The following is a 21065-nucleotide window of genomic DNA, read 5'->3' as shown; positions in this document are numbered from 1 at the left end:
AGGATGTGAGTTCCATGTATTTGTCCCATGTTCAAGCCAACCAAGCTGGCCCCGAGGGAGAATGGGAAACGGGAAACAGGAAATTTCAAAGCCAAGGGAGACCTCTTCTGTTCCCTTCCCCCTCCTGTGAGACCCACTGCCAGTGCTCACGACTAGAGGCTTGCCTTCACCATCTAAGAGCCTTGTTGTTAGTTGGAATATTTACTTCCATAATTCACCTACTTTTGCTATAACAGGTAAAACACAGTTTGGGGGTGAGGGCCAAGGTACTGGAAGTAAAATACACTTAAATTATAAAGTTATAAGGAGCTCTCTGGTGAAGTGTATCACTTTCCTGCTAAGACTGATCAGTCACTGAACCACCATTTTTCATGGATTCCTTCACTGTCTTTCAACATCTTCATCAGCCCCCTGTGAACTCTTGCACAGTCCTAGAAAAAAACCAGAGTGACTAGTGACAACTAAAACTGCATATCCAGGGAAAATATTGGGGGACACTGAGGAAATGAAATGCAAAAGATATATAAACATTATGTTTCCAACTATTGACACTTAAGTATAGGAATTTTAAAAATAAAATTTGCAGCTCAAAAGTTGAGATTAGCTTTTAGGACAAGGAGCAATGGGAAACCTTCTGAATCTCCCACAGTGTGTACCCTACATAAAACACAGAGCCTTTGTAGTACTATGAATAACTGAAACTACCTTTATGAGTTCACAGAAGGGAGACTCTTTCTAAACCAACTTCTAAAACTAGAATTCTTGATAAGCTGAACCTTACAGAGACAGAAAATTTAAAGGAAATATACATACTTTCTTAAGGACCTAAATTAGGTCTTTAACATGAAAATGGCTACATTGTATAGAAATGAATATAAATATCCAAATTTAGTTCATAATGCCAAAAACAAGACACAGATGCTCAATTATCCCCGAGAATTAGCCACCACAATATCATAAAACATGATGTCTCAGCCAGAAGGGTATACATAATGACCATATTAAGTATCCTGTCTGAAAATGCTTCTAAACTGTCTTTAAGAGAAGCAACCAATATCTATAAAACCTAGAGACAAATTTAAAGTCATGAGGGCCAGAGCCAGTGAACTACTGGTTAAGTTCAGCATGCTCCACTTTGGGAGCCCAGGTCCAGTTCCCGGGCACAGACCTACACCACTAGTCTGTCAAGAGCCATGCTGTGGCAGCACCTCACATACAAAAAGAGGAAGATTGACAGTGGATGTTAGCTCAGGGCAAATCTCCCTCAGCAAAAAAATAAATAAAGTCATGAAAACAATTAATTTAAAAATATTAAAGCTTTCTACTTCTATCAGACTGTTTTGAGACTCTCACATTCAGTATTCAATCTTCCATAACATGTTCTTATTCATCTATTCTACCTCCTAAGTAAAACACCCTGCTCTCTATAGAATTCTGGTGAGGAAAGAGGTCTTGGCCAATCATTTCTGTCTGCCTGCTGTTTCCACTAGATTAGTAATAATGTATCATTCGTTAAGCACTTAATGAATTTTCATACATTCTCCCAAAACCAAGCTTTTCCTCCCATTGATGGGAAGGAATCACTGGCTGTTACACAGCATACTTTACAAAGATAGTACAATACCTCCCATCCCCCATGCTCTTATGGAATGTGGCCTTGCCATAAAGAGGTGGGACCTGTGGTGCCTTGACCAATACAATATGGCGGAAATGATAATGACCAGTTATAGGCCAGGCCCCTAAATGGCCTGGCGGCTTCCACTTTCTGCCTCTTGAAAACCAGCAACCACATAAGAAGTGACTGCCCTGACACTGTCAGGCTGTGACAAGCTCAGGCCCCAAGGAGGGGCCCTGGAGGAGGAGCCCGATGAGAGAGTCCAAGGAGCATCGAAGCATCAGATGTGGAAGTGAAGACGCCATCTTGGAAGTGGACCCTCCAGGCCCAGCCAGCAAGACTGATGCCATGACGATCAGGCACAAACTATCCAGCCAAATCCTTCCTGCCTTCCTGACTCACAAAATCATGAGCAAAATTAAAAGGCTGTTTTAAGCCACTAAACTTTGGGGTTGTTTATTAGACAGCAACAGAGAACTGTAACATTGTCCCATGGACCCTTAGCTCTTGAAGAGTCTTAGATCTGAAAAAGATTTAAAGAGATTCTGGTTGAGCTCTCTGTCTTAAGTGCACCAAAGTATAATTTACCCCAATTTACTAGGAGAGCAACTGAGGCCCAGAAAGTTAAGTGGTTGCCCAAGATAGCAGAGCTTATCCATCATGTTGTCTCAGGCAACCAGAGGAAGAAGCCTAGTACTCTGTTCTCTTGCTTTGTTCTTGCTATGCGGCCACTCGCCTAGTGGCTTCTTCAAGCTGTTGAGCAGAGCATGAATGTAACAGTGAAGTAAATGGAGAACCAAGGCCTTGTGACTCAAAAAAAAAAAAATGGCCAGTAACAGACATAGCAGATTTCAGTTCACCAAAGCCACGTTTCTAATTTAGCTGAACCTCAGAAGTGACTAATGACTTCCCCAAATTAGGGTGACTTTGTCAGGTGAGTCCACTCTGCTCTCAGTAGCGTCAGGGGAAAGGCTGTGGAGCATCCTGAGACTGAGCTGGCTACAAAAACAGTTGCAGTTAAGTTGATGGAGTCAGTGGGAGAGGCATGAAGAAGCAGAAATGGGCTGGTGACTGGCCTCTACTCTTCACAGTTCCTACAAAGGTCAAGAAGAAGCAGTGTTGCACCATCTGCTCAAAACAGCCACAGAATGAAAGCCAACTGAAATTCTGAATGTAAAAGTAGCAAATTTCAAATTGCCCCATTTAATAAGCTGGATGTATCCTCTTCAATCTCCTCAAAGATTCTATACACATGGGAAAACATGAAGAAGCCAGGGCTTCACGGCACGGCTTCTGCACAAAGGAAGAACATATTCTACTCCTGTCAAAATGCACTCATTCCCTCACGCTCCAGGTGCCCCTTCCACACTGATCCCACTCTCACAACTCCTTCTAGCATGGCCTCTGGAAATCCTTCTCACTGAAAACATACCACCCTCACTCACTGTATTTGATAACACTCTCTCCACATCCAGCTCTTAATGGCAACCAGGCTCTTCTCTGAGGACAATGCCTCCCCAACAGCTCTAGCCAAGGAAATCCACGTGTTCCCTCACATCCTCTGCACTACAGAGCCGTAAAGTGAGGTGAGGAATAGGAAGTCTTACAATGTAATGAACAATACGATCAACTGCCTATTGAACATATTCAGCTTGGGTATCCCATAGGAACTCAAATTCAACATGGGGAATTCTCCCTCTAAAATACAAATGTGTCCTCCTCATTCCGTTTAAATTCTTCAATGGTCCACTCTGCCTAGAGGATAAAACCCAACTTTCTTAACATTGTGCACTAGATCCCCTATTATCTCAACCCTATCCAGCCCTTTAGTACAATATTTCACCCCTTGCTTTCTCACTCTGTTGCCTGTAGCTCCCAGAACACTTCATGCTGTTTCTTATCTCCACAGCTTTGCTAATGTTGTGCCCTCTCTGTCTGGGTTCTCACCACCTCTCCATCCTTTCCCACACTTCACCTGGTTATCTCCCAGTCACCATTACATAGAGTTCAGCCGTCCCTGCTGCTAGGAAGTGAATACCTGATATCACCCTTCATCTTTCACCAAGTGTAGGTCAGGTTCCCTGCCTCTGTGATCCTGTAAGAGACGTGGATGACTTCTATCACTATAGCTCTAGCACCTTATACAATATTCATTACTAATGTAGTTTAAAGATACGAGGATTTACTCTGTTTCTCTAGTACCTCATACCAAGCCTGGCATTATAGTAGATGCTCAAGAAACCTTTAATGAATGGATGATTAAATGATTACATGGCTGTAAGACTCAGAGGATAAGTCTGTACCAAACTGTATCAGTTATCTATTACCGTGTAGCAATATTACAACCAACTTAGTGGCTTAAAAGAATACACACTTATTGTCCTATAGTTTCACTGGGTTAAGAATCCGAGTACAGGTTAGCAGGGTCTTCTGCCCCAGGGTCTCACAAAGCTGTCATTAAGATGTTGGCCAGGGCTGTGGTCTCATCTGAGGCTCGACTGGGGAAGGAGCTGCCTTCAAGCTCACGTGGTTGTTGGCAGCATTCATTTCCTTGTGGACTGTTGGACTGAGGGCCTCACTGAGCTGACAGCTGGAGGTAACTCTCAGTTCCTTCCGACATGGCCAGAATGGGAGAGGGTCTCTCAGTAAGACAGACATTACAATCTTGTGTAATGTAACCATAGAAGGCCTTGGCTGGATTATATTGGTTAATCACAGGGCCCACACACACTCAAGGGAAGGGAATTACACAAGGGCATGACAAACAGGAGGTGAGAATCACAGGGACCATCTTGGATTCTCTTCACCACACAAAAAAAATGGTTTTGAGAGAACTCACCAGAAAGGCTGTGTAGCTAAAACAGCAAGGAGAGGACTGAGAACAGCAAGAACATATTAAGTATCTTTAAAAGGAGTATGTTTACATGTGAAACTTACTGCACAATCTGAAATAACTTTTTTCTCTTTATGGAAATGACTTTTAAGTTACTAGAGAATTCTACAATTAATAAAAAATTTATTTAAGGCATAGCTCAGGGTTTGGGGGCAAATATTAAATTTAAAACATTGACCATTATCTACTTCTACATTCCTTTCAGCATCATTATTTTTGTAACTGCCTCTTTAGATGAGCTAGAACCTTCTTAAATCATTTATTTTTTTCCATCCATTTTACAGGGTGCTTAGGGCCCAGGAGGCAGAGCTTTATTTAATATATCTCAATAATTTATAGCCAACAATACACTAAGGGAAATGTCAACCTAATAAAAACTGAAATTTGAAAAGTGAGAAATGTTCAAATTTCCCTCAGAGAAAGAGAAATTTATGAAAATAAGGCACGTCAAGGAAGTATATTAAAATATTTCAAAACAAAGAATGTGCTCAATGCATTAGCCATTTTTAGATGTGTCCCTGTGGGCTATGCCACATCTATAACAAACACGGCAGCCTGAGACTAAGCTATGAGTGGGCCTGTCATTCTTCAGACAAATCAGCACTGAATGTGGCCAATGTCACAGCAGTCACTTCAAGGTAGAACTTCATCTCAAGGCCTTCCTGTCTCCTCCCTTTAAAGGGCTTTGATCCTGTTTATAAACGCCATGTTTCCCCCCCTTTGAATGGTCCTCTGCTCCCTCGGACTCGGGGTTAATCAAAACAGCATGGAGAAGTCCCCAGATGCTGTCCAAGCAACATTATGAATGAGGGGGAAAGAAAAAAACAACTCTGTTTTTCCACCAAAACATAAAGCTACAAGCAACCATCTACAGAGACTTGGGGGCCAGGCCATCCTGGTCCCCCAAAGCCAAAGAGGTCACATTCTCCACAGTGGAAACAGCCTCTCAGATCTCTCTTGGGTTCAGTGTAAGAGAACTTTCCAGTAAACTTTTCAGCCTCTATGTAAGTTCTAGGTGCAGCCAACATCTACAATTCCATTTTCAGGGTTTACCCAGTGAAATTCAACAGCACCCTGAAGATTCAAGGGGAAAAGCCCCCTTCCTCAAGGGCAAAACCAGGTTGTAGAGGGCATGGCTAATGCCTCGGGGGAGGACTTAAATGCTGAGGATGTGACTTTTCCATTAAGCCTGCAATTCACCAGCCCTGGCGCTAACCTGGCTGATGTTGGGCTCATGCTAAGTAACAGGGACTTAAAAAAAGAGCATGAGACATGGGTTTTAGGATCAGAACAGTCATCACTTACTGACTGGATGGGTTGTTCCACTTCTCTGAGCCTCATTTTTGTCCCCTGTTAACTGCCTGTTTCATAGACTGGTAGCCTGAATCGGGTTCAGACATCTCTGAGCACATTTGGTGAGCATAGGTGAGGGGGAGTCTGTCAGATATACTATGCATGAGAAATTGGGGTGCTTCCAGGAGTTTATCTGAATTTATCAAATTTCATCCAGAATTTTATTCTGGAAATTTATCTGAAGGGGAGAGAGAGCTGGCTCACCAACTTGACTCAGCGTTGGAGGTGAGCAGTGCTTCTGAATACAGCAGATGAGAGGCCGCACAGATCCAGCCCCAGGCCAGACCCATGAGCTTGGCCTGGGCCCAGAAAAGAGAAGGGCAGCATGGAGAAACCAAAGGAACCTTTTTCATGAGGGGCTCTGGGTGACATGGGAGCAAAAGCAAGCTGCTCTGGTATCCCTGAGGCAAAGGATGCCAACGAACCTGAGAGAGGAGCAAACTCCTTGTTTGCAGGTAACAACCTAGCCCTATTGTAATGAAGGCTCTGAGGAACACAGAATATTGGTCCCCAGAGGGTGCATTCAACAAGACTCACCAAACATTAGCTGAGCACCGATCTTACACTGTGCTTGAAAGTGCAGAGACAGCACCCGGAGAAGAAAGCACCAGAAGCCAAGGCAGAAAGTGTAGTGTTGGAGTCAACAGGAGTGCAGAGGGGGCTCAGGGAACAGACAGGAGAGGAGACATCTCCCAAGGGACCCCCAGGTACTTGAGGGGGATTTTGCCATGGGTGAGATGACATGGTGCACCGTGGAGACCAGAGTCTCTAACATCATTACTACCAGTATGACCCTCATTGTCATTATACAAGCAGGGCAGGCTAGGGAGATTCGGGTCATTAGCACAATTATTCATAGGGGGAAAAGTTTGGAAATCTTTTTTTATAAATCCAGATTTCAGAAAATTTTCTTTAAAGCAAACCAGGAGAAAGGAAAAATATTTCTTCAGTTATTGTGAGGCAAGAAACTGCTCCTATGATCAGACCAAGACAAACTGTGCTAATTAAATTTCCTTTCAGTGACATGTTTTGGTTTTCCCAGCTCATCTACTCAGGGCTTCCTCATTTACTCAGAACCCCATGCGAACCCCACTTCTCTGGGGGAGCAAGGGGGGCTGCTGCAAGGCTTCTGTTTCGATGAGGCACAAGATGGAAATTCAGGTCACATTTCCTAAAAGATGACTTCTGAGAAATACCCAATCTGCTCCCCACCGCTCAAGAGTTCTTCAAACTCCATTTTAATTAACCATGTTTCAAAGGAAAAGTCCTTTGTCTATTTGTTCTTTAAACAGGGAGTTCAGGTCTTCTTCCATTTGAAATTGTTTTATTGACTCGCCTTGCAACAATTCCCTCAGGTAGGCATCACCAGCAGATGCAATTCAGCTAAGGACCGGATTCGATTACTGTCAGGTAAACATCTTCCCACCCACACTGACTGCGTCCCAAATGAAATCCCCACGTTATTGAACCGAACACTTCTCTACGAAGGAAACCGAAAAGACTCTCTCGCCAGAAGGTGCAGCTGGAGGCTACACAGCAGAACAGTTCCCTGAGCCATGTGGACTCCGCACCTGGAAAACCCAGGAAGTACGAGGCGGGAGGCAAATTCAGCTCTTGAATCGACCTTGGAATTACCTTTCAGGAGGGCAAGTTGTGATACGGATCACTATGTCACGTGTCTCAAAAACGTTTAGACCCAGCTGTTCCATTTGTAGGAATCGGTACTAAGAATAGAAAGTGAGCGTAGAAAGCTGCAGGGAAGTTCATCGCAGTGTTGGTAACAGGGTGATGAACTGGAGGTAAACGAAGGTCCAGTGATAGGAATGGGTTAAATAAATTAGCCGATTAAATATTCTACAGGTATCTTCAGACACTAAAAAGAATACAGTAGAAAAGATGTAACACATGGAGAAATGACGCTGGAGTGAGCAAAGCAAGTTATAAAATAGTTTGCACTATAACACAAACACTGCAGTTTATAAGATGCATTTGTACAAAGAAAAAAGATCTGAAGGATAGACCTTCATCCAAAATGTTAACGTTATTTATTTTTAGATGGTAGTTTAATGGGTAATTTTAATTTTCCTCTTTTGTTTGTCCCAGTTTGTAAATTTTCTACAATCAAAATGTATTACTTTTTTACTAATAAAGAAGTATTTGGTGGGGGGTCAGCCCAGTGGCTGAGTGGTTAAGTTCGCACGCTCTGCTTCAGCGGCCCAGGGTTTTGCCAGTTCGAATCCTGGGCGTGGACATGGCATCGCTCATCAAGCCATGCTGAGGCGGCGTCCACTGGAAGGCATCCACTAGGAGGACCCACAACTAAAAATACACAACTATGTACCAGGGAGCTTTGAGGAGAAAAAGGAAAAAAATAAAATCTTAAAAAAAAAAAGTATTTGGTTAAAGTTTTAGAATTAGAGGAGAACTTAAAATAATCTGATCCAACCTTTCATTTTACATATAGTGATGCTGTAGCTTAGGAGGTTGTACTGGGATAAAAAAAGAAGAAAAAACTCTATCATCAATAAGGGAGAAGAATTTCTTAAATTGCTATTCACATTAATGTAACCTCCAAATTAAATTTGTGATTAAATGAATTACAAACTTATCAAAATAATCTCTAACTTATGAAACTAGAGACCCTCTAGAGGAGTAAGTGGTTCTTCAGCTTTTCTAGGTCACTGAGACTATCTTTGAAATATTTGATGAATGCCATCAATGCTATTCCAAGAGAAACGTATATGAGCTCAAATAAACAGAAATTTTGCATGTTGCTTCAAGCATTCACAGAGAACCAAAGCTGGTCCATGAAGTCCTTACAACAGTGTGTTTTATGCTGTATATTGTGACATGAAATCATACGACGTGGAATAGAAAATGATAAAACAAAGAAAAATAAAACAGAATAAAATACATCATGCATATATAATGGTTCAGTAATATTTTGTGAAATTTTTGTCTCATAAAATTATTTTTAAAATCTGGATAGACCTAAAGAATATTGAATTCTATAAGTTATTCTTGTGTATGTTTGTGAATTCTAGATTGTGATATAAAATCTATTTATCACCATAGGATAAAGGAATTATTCCACAAGCCCACTACCCAAGCTAAAAAAAATCATGCACTAGAAGGGCAAATAGCATCAGGGTGATTTGCCAAACATCTAACTATACCTTTTAGAGGAAATAAGGGGAATTGGAATTTCTTAAACCTCCTATAAAAATTATCTATTGCTATTTAGAAAAAATGGAAGTTAAAAATTCGGGTGAGGGCCTGGGCAAATAGTTTCGGATTCTTTACAGTCTATATTCCATGAGCACTTAAATGCTTTATTCCTAATTATGATTTATTTACTACCATTAAGTATGGACGACATTCACCCATTTACTACTTTGATTCTATGAAAGTAAATCATATCCTTCCACATGTAAACTCATTTTCTCTCCCTCTTACTCATTCTCTGTCTCGTCATGCCCCTAGCTCCCACTCTCTTTCAGAACAGAGCAATGGCTAGAAATGGAAAAATTCCACAGAATTGATTGGATCTGAGACATCCATACCAGCCACAAGGAGACAGACGTCTGTTTCAGACCGTCTCCAACTCATGCCAAATGCCTGAACCCAATGGATCTTCATCAGAATGGTGCATTTGTGTCCCATTAAGACAACTAATTCAATCAGGCTTTCTCTCACACCTGCTCAGCGCGAGCCACTGAATAACCCTCAAACACTCCTTGTCAATAGGACACACACGTTTGCTCTTTAATTTAAAGGGAAGCTATCCTAGTGTTTTAGTTCTAGCTCAGGGGAGTGTAGAGAAAGGAGGAAATTGGTGCAAGGGGTGAAGGCCAGGATGCTGATGATAGAATTTTTTTTTAACTGAGGCAAAATGCACATAACACAAAATTGACTATTTTAAAGTGTACAATTCAGCAGCATCTAATACAATACTGTGCAATCACCATCCATATCAGGTTCCAAAACATGTGCATCACCCCAAAAGAAAACCCCATACCCTAAGCAGTCACTCCCCGATCCCAGGATCTTGAGCTTAAAAGCAGGTCTGACACTGTGAGGTCTGTTCACAAAACGTCTAAGCTGAGTGCAATGTCAGGCAGGAACTTTGCCTGTCTCGTCCGTCACTGTATTCTCAGCCCACAGGAGAGGCTGAAAGAATCTTGAACGACTGGGAACCAAACTGAGGAGCAAGCAACTTGACTTGCCACTAAGCCAGTGCACCACTAACCCCTCCCGCCCACCCCTTAGACACCGAGCCAGCCCAGGCCATTGGTTCTGGAATCTAGAGATCTGAACGGGGCTGACACGAAGGTAAGAGTTAAGAAGAACCATATTCAAGGATGAGGTTTACCTGGCACCTCCTAAGTGACAGAAGCTTTACCTTATCTCATTTAATCCTCCATGGGGACACCTGATGCTTAGAGAAGTAACTTCTTGAGTGAGGTCACTCAGGCCGTAAGTGGCACAGCCAGAGCTGGGTCTTGAGCAGTAGAACCTAAAACCCTTGCTTTTTAACACTAGACCACGGCCATTTCACAGATGAGGAAACCAAGGCTCAGGGCACAGCCCTTCGCCATTTTTGCAAAAGCAGCAGAAGCCAGGGAATCAGAGACACTACGGGCCTCTCGACACTTCATGTCAGGATGGGCGGGAAAGCTGCCAAGCAGATGGGAGGGCTTACATGCGAGTGCAAAAGGGAGAGTCCTCACTCTTCAGCCAGCCACTCACCAGCAAGAATGCAGTTCCCAGTGGTCACTGCAAGGTGGACAGACGGTATGGTGGACCCAAAGGTGGTACTAGAAGGCAAACCTCATCTATAAAGTGATGCAGGAAAACCACTTACGTACTGTCTTAAAGTAAAAAGTTTAAAATCACTTCCTAACCACCTAAAACCCTACCATTTCAACAGCTTTCAATGTTTCTGTTAAAAAGAATATGCTTACAGCAGATGAGAACATCAGGCCAAACAAATGGTCTTTTCCCTGCTCAACTTTTCAGAGAACTACGTTTTGTCTCTTCTTCTCAGGAAAGGCGGAGGACAGAGCTGTCAGAGGGTCTGATTATTGAAGTCGCAGCAACCACCCTCTGGAGTAAACACTGCTCTTATGCCTATTTCCAGACACGGAACCTGGAGCCCAGAGAGGTTAACTACAGCAAGTGTCCCTGCAGCAAGCTGGCGCCTTTGAGGACAGCAGCCAGGGGGACCAGTACATGTAACATTAGAAGAAAGTCAACTGGTACATGGAGTTGACTTCTAGGAACGCCGGGAACGTGACAGAAGAATTTTCACTACCGCAGAGCAAGTGCCACAGAGAAACAGTTCTGTGACTAGACTGACAATGGAAATTTTACCTTCTACCTGCTGTGGCCTGAGAAGTAGAGGTCATACTATTCTGCGGCTTGCTCAGGAAAGCCCAACACATTATTAATATTTGAAATTTTCTTTCCTGTATTGCTTTACCTGAAGTTAGAATCTTAAGTCATCTGAAAAGATTTTCTGTGATTTTATTTTCTTTTTATTTTCAGTGGGATTTTACTCTTCATAATGATTTTATTACATGTAGGATGAGAATATATGGAAGTAAATAAATATTCGATTACATAAATAAGAGAATCTAATGGGAAAATAGTATTCACTTTGTTCATCTATTACCACCCAGAAAAAAATGTGGCATGCTGGAAAAGTTAGGTCCTATTAAGGGCCTTGCAGGAACCGAGGTGTTCCAGTAAAAGTTTCAGTAGTACAAAGTCACAAATCCTCCAAGTGCCCAGGCTGGTGTCCACATGGGTCACATGAAAGCCTAACAGATACAAGGCTTAAAAGATGAACAGCAGGTATCCTTTCACGTCTATGAACTGTCCTCTATCTATCTATCTGTCTGTCTGTCCATCCATCTATTCATCCACCCATCCATCCACCTATCTATCTACCTACCTATCTGTCATCTGCTATGTTGCTAACATAAACCATTTAAGACTGGACAGATCAGCTCCCGGCCAGGTATTTTCGGCCCTCTTGCTGAAAAGAGTCAACTCCCATGAGCCTAGAGCTGTAAAAGCAAAGTTCCAGTTTAAGGGGACTGAGAGTTGTGTGTAAACATTAAGTGGCAGTTACAGGTTCTGTGCTTTGGGTCAACGATGCTTTGGTCCTGCCAGCATGGGCTAGGGAGGCAGCGCAGCACAACAGTTTAAGAGCGTAGCTCTGACATTTGGCCACCAGCGTTCAAAGCCCCGCCTCCTTTCTTCCCAGCTCTGTGCTCCCAGGCACATTACTTAACCTCTCGGCGCGTCCCTTTCTTCCACTATGAAACAAGGTGATATTAACATCAACCCCCGGGACTGGATTAAGTGAGCCATCTAATATGATGCTTAAACAGCACCTGGCACCTACTGAGCACTCAGTTATTTGATTCCTCTGTCTACACATCATTTTATATCTGGTTCTTTAATAGCAATCAACTCAGTATAGACTAATGAGCACTCTTCTTATAAATCATCAAACTGCTGGCTCTCCCACATTATTTTCCCCAAATGCCATTAGAAGCGATGGAGTAAGTCTTTTGAAACACACAATTCATCTTTTATTTCATATTCACCTATAGCTTTGTAGCTCTATTCATCTCACCACAGAGCTTTAAATGACAGAACTTCTAACATTCCCAAAGCCGATTGGCAAATAATGTAACGCAGCTAAAAAGCCAGTTTAAAAAAAAATAAAACTCTTTTATTCAAAGAAAAATTTCCTTGAGTTGAGCCACTTCACTCGCCTCAAAGAGAAAAGCATATTTCTATAACATGCTGGCCAATTTTTGCAGACAGGATGAAATAAAATAAAGGAATTTATCCAGTCTGAATCTATCACCGGGGGGGAAGAAGAAATATTCTCTCTCTCATTTAAATTCATTTGTGATATATTTTCGTATCAAGGGGTATAAATAATGCATGACGGCATTTCGGAACCTCAGATTAATGCTCCAGTGTGTTCTATTACCTGCCATGCTGTAGTCACAATGCGCATGGTCCTGTGGTGAGCACGTGAATGTGGGTCCCAGGGGGCTGTTTTAGAGAGGAAAGTGGGAAGGGAATTGCCTCTCCCAGGGCTCTGATGTGTCTGAGTGCACTTGCTTCCTCCCACCTCTGTTATTTTCCCAGTTAGGGGCTCCCTCACCTGCCGAGTTGCTGAAGCCTGGTTGTGACCCACTGGGATGTCCTTGTGAAAGGATCTAATGGCCCAGCAACAATTCCACAGTCCTCGCCCATTCCCTGAAAATAGCCATCGTCTCTCTCTGACCAGGAAAGCCAGCACTGTAAAGCAGAGAGAGTTGCCCACGGCTGGCTGCCCACCGAGAGAGGGAGACCAGTCTTCTTCCCAGCTAAGTAGGAAGGGAAATACTTAGACTCTAAACAAATTCTCATCTTCCTCTCATGTAAACATGTGTGCCTTTATTTCATACATATATTTAAAGAATACATTACAACTGGAGACATTTTAGCTCAAAAATATACCACTCTGCTAGTTCCTAGAAATAAAAATTGGGAAAAATCTCACAAATGCATTTTGTGGCTAGGTTCTACAAATCCTGCTTTACAGCCTCTGTGTGCGTGTAGTAAGAATCAGCACAATGAAACAACTAAAAACAAGTTACTCTCTTATCTTCCCTCAAAAGTTTAGTACAGGTGAGTATGTCCATCTTGGTGTGTGACCACGTCCTCAAGAAGTTATCAGTCCAGAGTTTTTCAGACAACAGTCTCCTACAGAAGAGCATGAAAAAGAGCAAGTAGAAAGGAACCAGAGAAAGTATTCTCACCTGGGATTTGGGGGAGAAAACTATCCAGACTCAGTCGATCTCTAGTTGACCCAGCAAAGCCTTATTTCATTTAGTTAAACAGATTTTATTGAGCTTGGCTAAATACGGCCAATGCTAAACATTATAATGAAAACATTGCTAAAAGGGGTGATGCTCAGTAACCTGCTGTGAAATCTTAAAACGTGACAAATACTCAAAAACATCTCCATCACATTTAAATTCACACAACCATCCGCAGAGCACCTGCTGTGTGGAGGGCACGATGCTGGGCACCGCGGGGCTCGGAAAGCTGCCTTAGACGTGGGCCCTGCAGAGCAATGAGGGAGAAAAGCCATGAACACAGGAACATACCATCAGACAGAGCGTTGCAAGTGTTCATAGCGATGTGTAGACTCCGAAATGTTTGTTACCAGCTCGAGAGATCACAGAGGGTTTCTTAAAAGGAATGGTATTCTAAATCTACCTTCAATTAAAAGTAATATTCCAATAGGAACAGACAGGGCAGGGGACAGTGTGAGTTAGACTTGGCGGACTTCATTGGTTGTGCCCAAGCACATCATGCCTCTATTTAAAACCTTCCACGCCACCCAGGGGATGGAGTCCAAAAGCCTGCTTAAAGTCCCCCGTTGATCTGTCCCCTGCCCCGTTTTCAGCCTCATCCCCTGCTGTTCCCTATTTCTTACCTGGGGAAGGAACTATGTACACTTCCCCTGTTTTCCACCCTCGAGCTGTTGTACACACATCCCCCTTCCTGGAACGCCTTTTTCCCACTCATTTCCCAGCTCCCCGGTACACCCTGGCTTTCCAGAGTCCTTCTGTTTCTTCAAGCTCAGTTTCTTCCATGGAAGCTTCCTCATCATCCCAGTAGAGTTAGCTCCAACCTCCTTATGTCCACAGTACCACAGTTGTATCTTCTGGTTTACAGAGCAGCCCTGGCTTGTTGAGAGTATAAAAATGAAACAGGTTTAGGGGGCCGGCCCGGTGGCATAGCAGTTAAGTTTGCGTGCTCTGCTTCGGCAGCCCGAGGTTCACTGGTTCGGATCCCAGGTGTGGACCTATGCACCGCTTGTGGGGCCATGCTGTGGCAGACACACCACACATAAAGTAGAGAACGATGGGCATGGATGTTAGCTCAGGGCCAATCTTCCTCAGTAAAAAGAGGAGGATTGGTGGTGGATGTTAGCTCAGGGCTAATCTTCCTCAAAAAAAAAGAAGAAAGAAATGGGTATATATTTTGCAATCATTACCTTCCACTACACTCTGTCAAATCTCCCCTTCCCATTGCTTAGCCACATCAGCCACAGGCTTCAGAACTTTCCAAGCACTTCCAGTGAGTAAAGTTAGTCCACTCTCATTCAAAACTCCATTTCCAAGCTCTTCACTCTCTCTCCTTCAGTGCAAGTTCGAATGTGGACCCTCTCCTGGAACTCTGGCTACTGGCACGTGGGGGAGGTAGGAGGTTTGTGCCAAGGAACCTTTTCTCCCTCCCCCTCTGTCTTACCTCTCTGATGTGGGCTGAGGGAAGAGAAGACCAAGCCTCAGAGAGGATGAGAAGGGGAGGCAGGAACGGTCATGACTAGACCATGAATGGTGGTGAGCAAGCAGCGAAGTCTCACCAGGCTCTCTCTGTCTCCTCTGCCAGTGTCTTCCAACTTTGTGACAATTTCCATGTATATTCTGTAGCACTTCCTGGAATAGGGTTCAGCTTCTCCCACATCCTCTGTACCTGAGAACCCCTCATAGAGAGACAGACTTATCTCCCTACAGCCCCACCCCTTTCCTGACCCCAGCCCTCCCTCCAGCACCCCCTCACTTGGCAGCACATCCCCAATTCCTGCCCTCGTCAACTCCATCCTCCTTTACAAGGGGTCAGGGGAACCATGAAGCCTGCTCTGCACCCTCCCTGACTGCAGGGAGCTGAGGAGGAGAGTCCACCCTTCATCTGCCTTCCAGCCACTCCGTGGTTCAATCCCCCGCCGTGTGGTGCAGGCATCTCCATCAACTTCCTGCACGGGACAATCTCCAGAGAGCAGTGGGCTCTTGTCTCTCTTCTCAGGTGGGCTCCCACTTTTAGGGGATACAGGTTGCGTTCTCCGGAAACTCTCGCATGATCTTCCACTCTGCTTTGGCCCACTCTGCTCCGATGGCCACACCAGGGAGGGCCTGCATGTTTGGAAGCTCAGCATGCATCCTGATGGGGCATGAGACACCGCTCTCCCCTTCTGCAAGCAGAAGACTGATTCTCCTGGAGCCTCCGCCACGCTGCTCTTGGCCTGGAGGAAAGGGGAGCAGCACCAGAAACCCACCATTCCCAAGGCCAACAGAACCAAGGACCCCACATCCCCGTCCAGGGCTCTCCTGATGGATTAAAGCAGGGCTGGTTCCACTGCCTCTTGGTTAGCCCTGCAGGGAGGGCTCTGGCCCAAACTGTTGGTAGTTCACTTTAGAAACGCAGTTCTTAACGCCTTTATCTCCACCTTTGGTCCGTAGTCATAATTCCAGGAAAACAGTAAAACAAAGGGCCCCTCAGCTCTCTGTTACACCTATTATAGACTCTATCATAGTGTCCCCCCTATTCCTGCGCATGCATCTGTGGTCCCTACTACACTGAGAGCTCCCTGAGGGCAGGGACCATGCTTCACTCATTGTGCTGGCCTCGGTCCTTGTAAGCAATATGCAGTGGTGGAAGGTGGGAGACGGGAGAGCAACAAATATGTAATCGAACAGTGGAAAATAAAGTAGAAAAGAAACTCAGCCCAGATTGGAAGGCTTTAAACAGCAAATTAAGAAACTAAGAGTATAGATGGTGAGGAGGAAGGGGAGGAGGAAAACAGCCCACATTTACTGAGCGCTTACTACGTGTCAGGCGCTGTTCTCAGTGCTTTACACCTGTTGTCAGTAAGCGATGAGGAGTCAAGGGAGATTTTGGAACAGAAGAGTGGTGGGATCAGAATTATCTTTGATGAGGATTAATCTGATAGCAGCAAGTAAAAGAGGCAAGCTGGGGAAGGGGTGGTAGTGATCCCACAGAGAGCATGCATGGTTGTGGCAAAGGGAATGGGAAAAGTGAAGGTGGAGGCAGAGCTCGAGGCCCTCACAAGGGACAGAGTGACACGTGAGGAAGAGACTGAAAGGATGATGATGGCCTTAAAGCAAGGAAGGCCGATGATGGATGTTGTTAGGGGTATTAGATTCGAAGCACTACCAAACAGGCACAAAAATGTGGACTGGATGCAGATGAGGGAGGAGAGCTGAGACAGGCTCAGGTCCAGACAGGCGGACGCTCTGCAGCCACGACAGGCTCTCCAAAGGTGCAGAGTGGTCAAGGCAGAGCCTGAGAAGGGGCCGCCGAGCTTGGTGACTGGGAGGCTATGCACGTGGTGTTCTGGGGTGCAATTTCAGTAGACAGGTTGTGGAAGCAAAAGGAGGTGATGACGTCCTTCTGAGACACGTGGGAGGAAAGGAAAGAGGAGGAGCAAAATGCAGGGCTGTTTTCTCTGCTTCTCTCAAGCCCGAGCAAACCTTACGATGTTTGAGGGCTGGAGTAAAAGGTCTGCTGGAGGAAAACAGATTTCAAATGCCCCAGGGAGAGGCTTAACTGATGCAACAAGGTCCCAGAGGAAGTTAGAGGAGGGAGAAACAAGTGACAAGTGCAAAATTCAGCTTCGGAAAGGTAGTTTTTTTCCCTAGAAATTAGAAAGAGGAGGAAAGTGGATTAAGAATGAGGGGTCATTTTGGGATGGAGAGGGAGATGCTGAGGGAGCTCTTTTCAGAGAGCTTTTCCTTCTTGGTGATGCGTAGGAGGGATGGAGGGGAAGACAGCGCTTGGAGAAGGTGGGAAGATCTGAACCAGGTATTTACACGGTGAATAGACGAGTCATCAGTCAATCACCAGATCACCAGGCCTAACCACTCCAGACTGACCCATATCCAGAGGGGTTCAGAGCGATGTTGTGTCACTACTGCTTTATATGGGTGAGAACAAATCTCAAAATGGTTTTTTTCCAAAGACACAATAAAATGACATAACGAGAAGAAACTTAAAGATGTTTTTATCTTCTCTCTTTATATTTTCCTGTTACACTCGAATGAGCAGGTGTACAACTGGTTCACATAAAGGCGTCAAAACAAATCTGAAGACAGTCTCCATTACATAACCACATGGCCAATTCACGGCATAGCCACCGTCTCAGCTTCACAGAATACAACAGCACACTCCCCAACGCCACAACACAAACACCTTCCAGCACTCCCAATGTGAGAAGTTTTTTCAATTTTTTAAACACAATCACAACAACACACATAAAGGCATGTACAGGTCTATAACATCTTATGTACAATTTAGGAATGAAAAAATAAGACAGTATAATCCTGCATCTAGCTATTTTTTTAACTGAATATTAAGGGTAAAGTATGTTTTATAACATATTTTAAGGAGATATTCTATAGTTGGAATCTGTCTCACCATACATTCTGTACCAATGACTATTTCCCTGTAGCTGAAAACAGTTTAATTTAAAACAAATTTATGGAAACTATTTCATGCTATTTCCTTGAACATTTAAATTAAAAGCAAAACCTTACAAATTGATTTTTTATAACATTAGGCGGAATCATAATTTGCAAAGAAAGAAGAGGATCTTACCTGTTGTAACATAATAATACAAGTAGGAATGCAACAGCCAAACCATCCAGAAATGTTATATTCCAGCCAGAGGAGAGGAAGCAGGGGGAGAAAAAAGTTGTGATCAACAGTGATATAAAAACATTTCCTTCTCTAAACAAACAAACAAACAAACAAATCATAACAAAGTGAACATCAACAGTAGTTTTATAAAAGAGGAAATAAATTATAGAAAACACTATTTTGCTATATTTGTTAGTTTCTCAATGCAAATAGAATTATCCAACATAGAAACAATAATTCCGAACAGAAATGATTTTTATTTATATGATAGAGCAATTTGTTTTAAACTTAAGAACTGAAGTAGGCAAATTGCGGTCCACTATCCAAACCTGCCCACCACTTGTTTTTATAAATAAAGTTTTATTGAAACACAGCCACACCCATTTGTTTATGTGTTGTCTGTGGCTACTCTTGTGCTACAATGGCAGGGCTGAATAGTCGCCACAGAGTCCATATGACCCACAAGCCTAAATATTTACTATCTGGCCCATTATAGAAAAAGTTTGCTGACTCTTGCTTAAGAATAATGATAAAATGATTCCTTTACGTTTTTCCTTCTCATGCAGTCCCATCCCACTCGGCCTAGACATGTGCTGTTGAATCTGGTAGCCACTAGCCATGTGTGACCACCACACACACGAAATGTGGCTGGTCAGAATTGAGATGAGCAAAATAGGCACCAGACTTTAAAGACTTAGTAACAGCAACAACAAAAAGTAAAAATCTCATTACTAATTTTTAAAGTATTGATTACATGTTGAAATGATAATACTTTTGACATATTGTATTACATAAAATATATTATTAAAATTAGTTTTTCATTTTTTAATGTTTTTCACGTGGCTACTAGAAAATTTTTAAACACATATCAAGCTCACATTTTATTTCTCTTGGACAGTGATGGCTTAGAGTCTAAAGCCCTGAACAAATAACGTTCTGAGAACTAGGACTTTCCAGATGGAAGTTCCACAATTCAACCTACATCTGTGTCTAGGCTATACTCGTACGACCTCATGGTAAATGATAGATAATCAATCTGCTTTTTGGCTTGCTTAGTAACAGAATTGTACAACTTGTCTGGCTAATTTGGTCCTTGAGATGGCTAAAGGAAATGAGTGAGAATGTTCAATGACTGGCTGCCTACAGACACAGTTTAAGTTGCTGGGATCGAACTGTCTAGGAGCAATAAATTCTGGTGGAGGCAATTACATCCTTTCATCTTCCCCCATGACATACATAAGAATAATGCAAACCCTCGCCTCCTGCAAGTTCACTGCAGCATATCAATAAGTAAGGAGAGGTGAGAGGGAAGAGCAGAAAAAACTCTGCCAGAAAAAATCAAGTTCATGTTAGCCCATATTGGCCAAATGCAAAAACAAATGTGACCAATAAAACCTATCTTACATAATTCATTAATTATTATTTCAATGTCACACATATTCTGCTCAATATTTACTTCAGTTAACATCCAAAGGTCAATAGATAGAGAATACATAAATTTTTTAATCAGCGAGTTTTCCTTTTGGTTAGGCATATTATTTCCATGTAAGTCTTTGTGGTATAATTAGACAAATTGATGAGCATTTACACAGACGATTAGAAGTCGGCAGCCCTGGATGTGACTATTCACCTCATCATGTCCGCAGTATTTGTGAAATATAACAGCACTTCCCCAAGGTAAACACCCATTTCTCCCCAGGCTGCAGAGAGCCAGCCACATAAGATGTGACTGTCATGGAAGCAGGCTGATGGCCACCGCCCCGGAAGCAGTCTCATTTCTCAAACACTGAGCAACCGCCCTGGGGCAGGTATGGTAAGAAACAGTGGGAAGTAAAGCTTTTATCCTCCACAGCATCTCTATGACATGTTTTAAAAATTAAGGTATTTTTAACTCAGTGGAGGCCAAATCGAGAAGTTCTTTAAGGGATGAACTAAAGCCCAAAGTGCCGAAGAGGCTGGTCAGAGCTTTCCCTAGCACTCTTTCTGGCATGTTTCAACTATCCAATCACCAAATTGCTACCAGTTCCAGGCCAGTCCTGTCCTCATAGCTGGATGGTGAAAGACACAGAGGTAAACGAGACACAGGTCTGCCTTGTTCTAAAGATGCTTAGAATTAGAAGGGAGATAAGATGAATACAGAAACAAACTTGATGCAAGGCAGACCTAGGTAAATCCAGGGCAGAGAAGCAAAATGCCAGCAGCGTTACAGATGGGGATGCCTCTGCCTTTTCAACTAGAGAAGAATCAGGGAACTTCTCGTGGAAAGGATGGCTCAAGATGAAGGGTGATGAAAGGACTCCGTGTAGAGAGAGTTGCCTTAAAAAGGCAAGGAGGCAAGAAAGCAGTGGGCATGGTGAAAGAATGGTAGGCAGCACATTTTGGCTGGAGCATCAGTTTAGGGATTAGTGACAGATAATTAGAACAGCATGTTGGAACTGGGTCATGGAGAGTGTCTCAATGCTGGCCAAAGAGACCCGGACTTCATTTGGCACGAATCACTGAAGACTTCAGATCAGGGGAATGGCCCGATGTAGAAGGACACAGAGACAGGAGCCCCGAGGGGGCATCAGGAAGCTCTGAAGCAAAAGCGCGCACTCCTACCCATAGAGGAGACCCTGGTCCTCTGGGACCATGTTTCAATTTTTTTTTTCTTGGTGATGGGCTGGACCAGACAATGTCTAAATTTCC

General features: G+C 43.4%; 1 protein-coding gene across 19 annotated transcripts in view; it reads right to left on the bottom strand.

The window, feature by feature from the left end:
• The window catches only part of NCAM1 (neural cell adhesion molecule 1), a 299859-nt gene that overhangs the window by 195548 nt on the left and 83246 nt on the right, over positions 1–21065 (bottom strand). The gene's annotated exons all lie outside the window — the stretch shown is intronic.

The sequence above is a fragment of the Equus przewalskii genome, chromosome 6 (genome assembly GCF_037783145.1).
Source record: "Equus przewalskii isolate Varuska chromosome 6, EquPr2, whole genome shotgun sequence".
Classification (NCBI taxonomy): Eukaryota; Metazoa; Chordata; class Mammalia; order Perissodactyla; family Equidae; genus Equus; species Equus przewalskii.
This window is presented reverse-complemented; position numbering and strand designations above follow the sequence as displayed.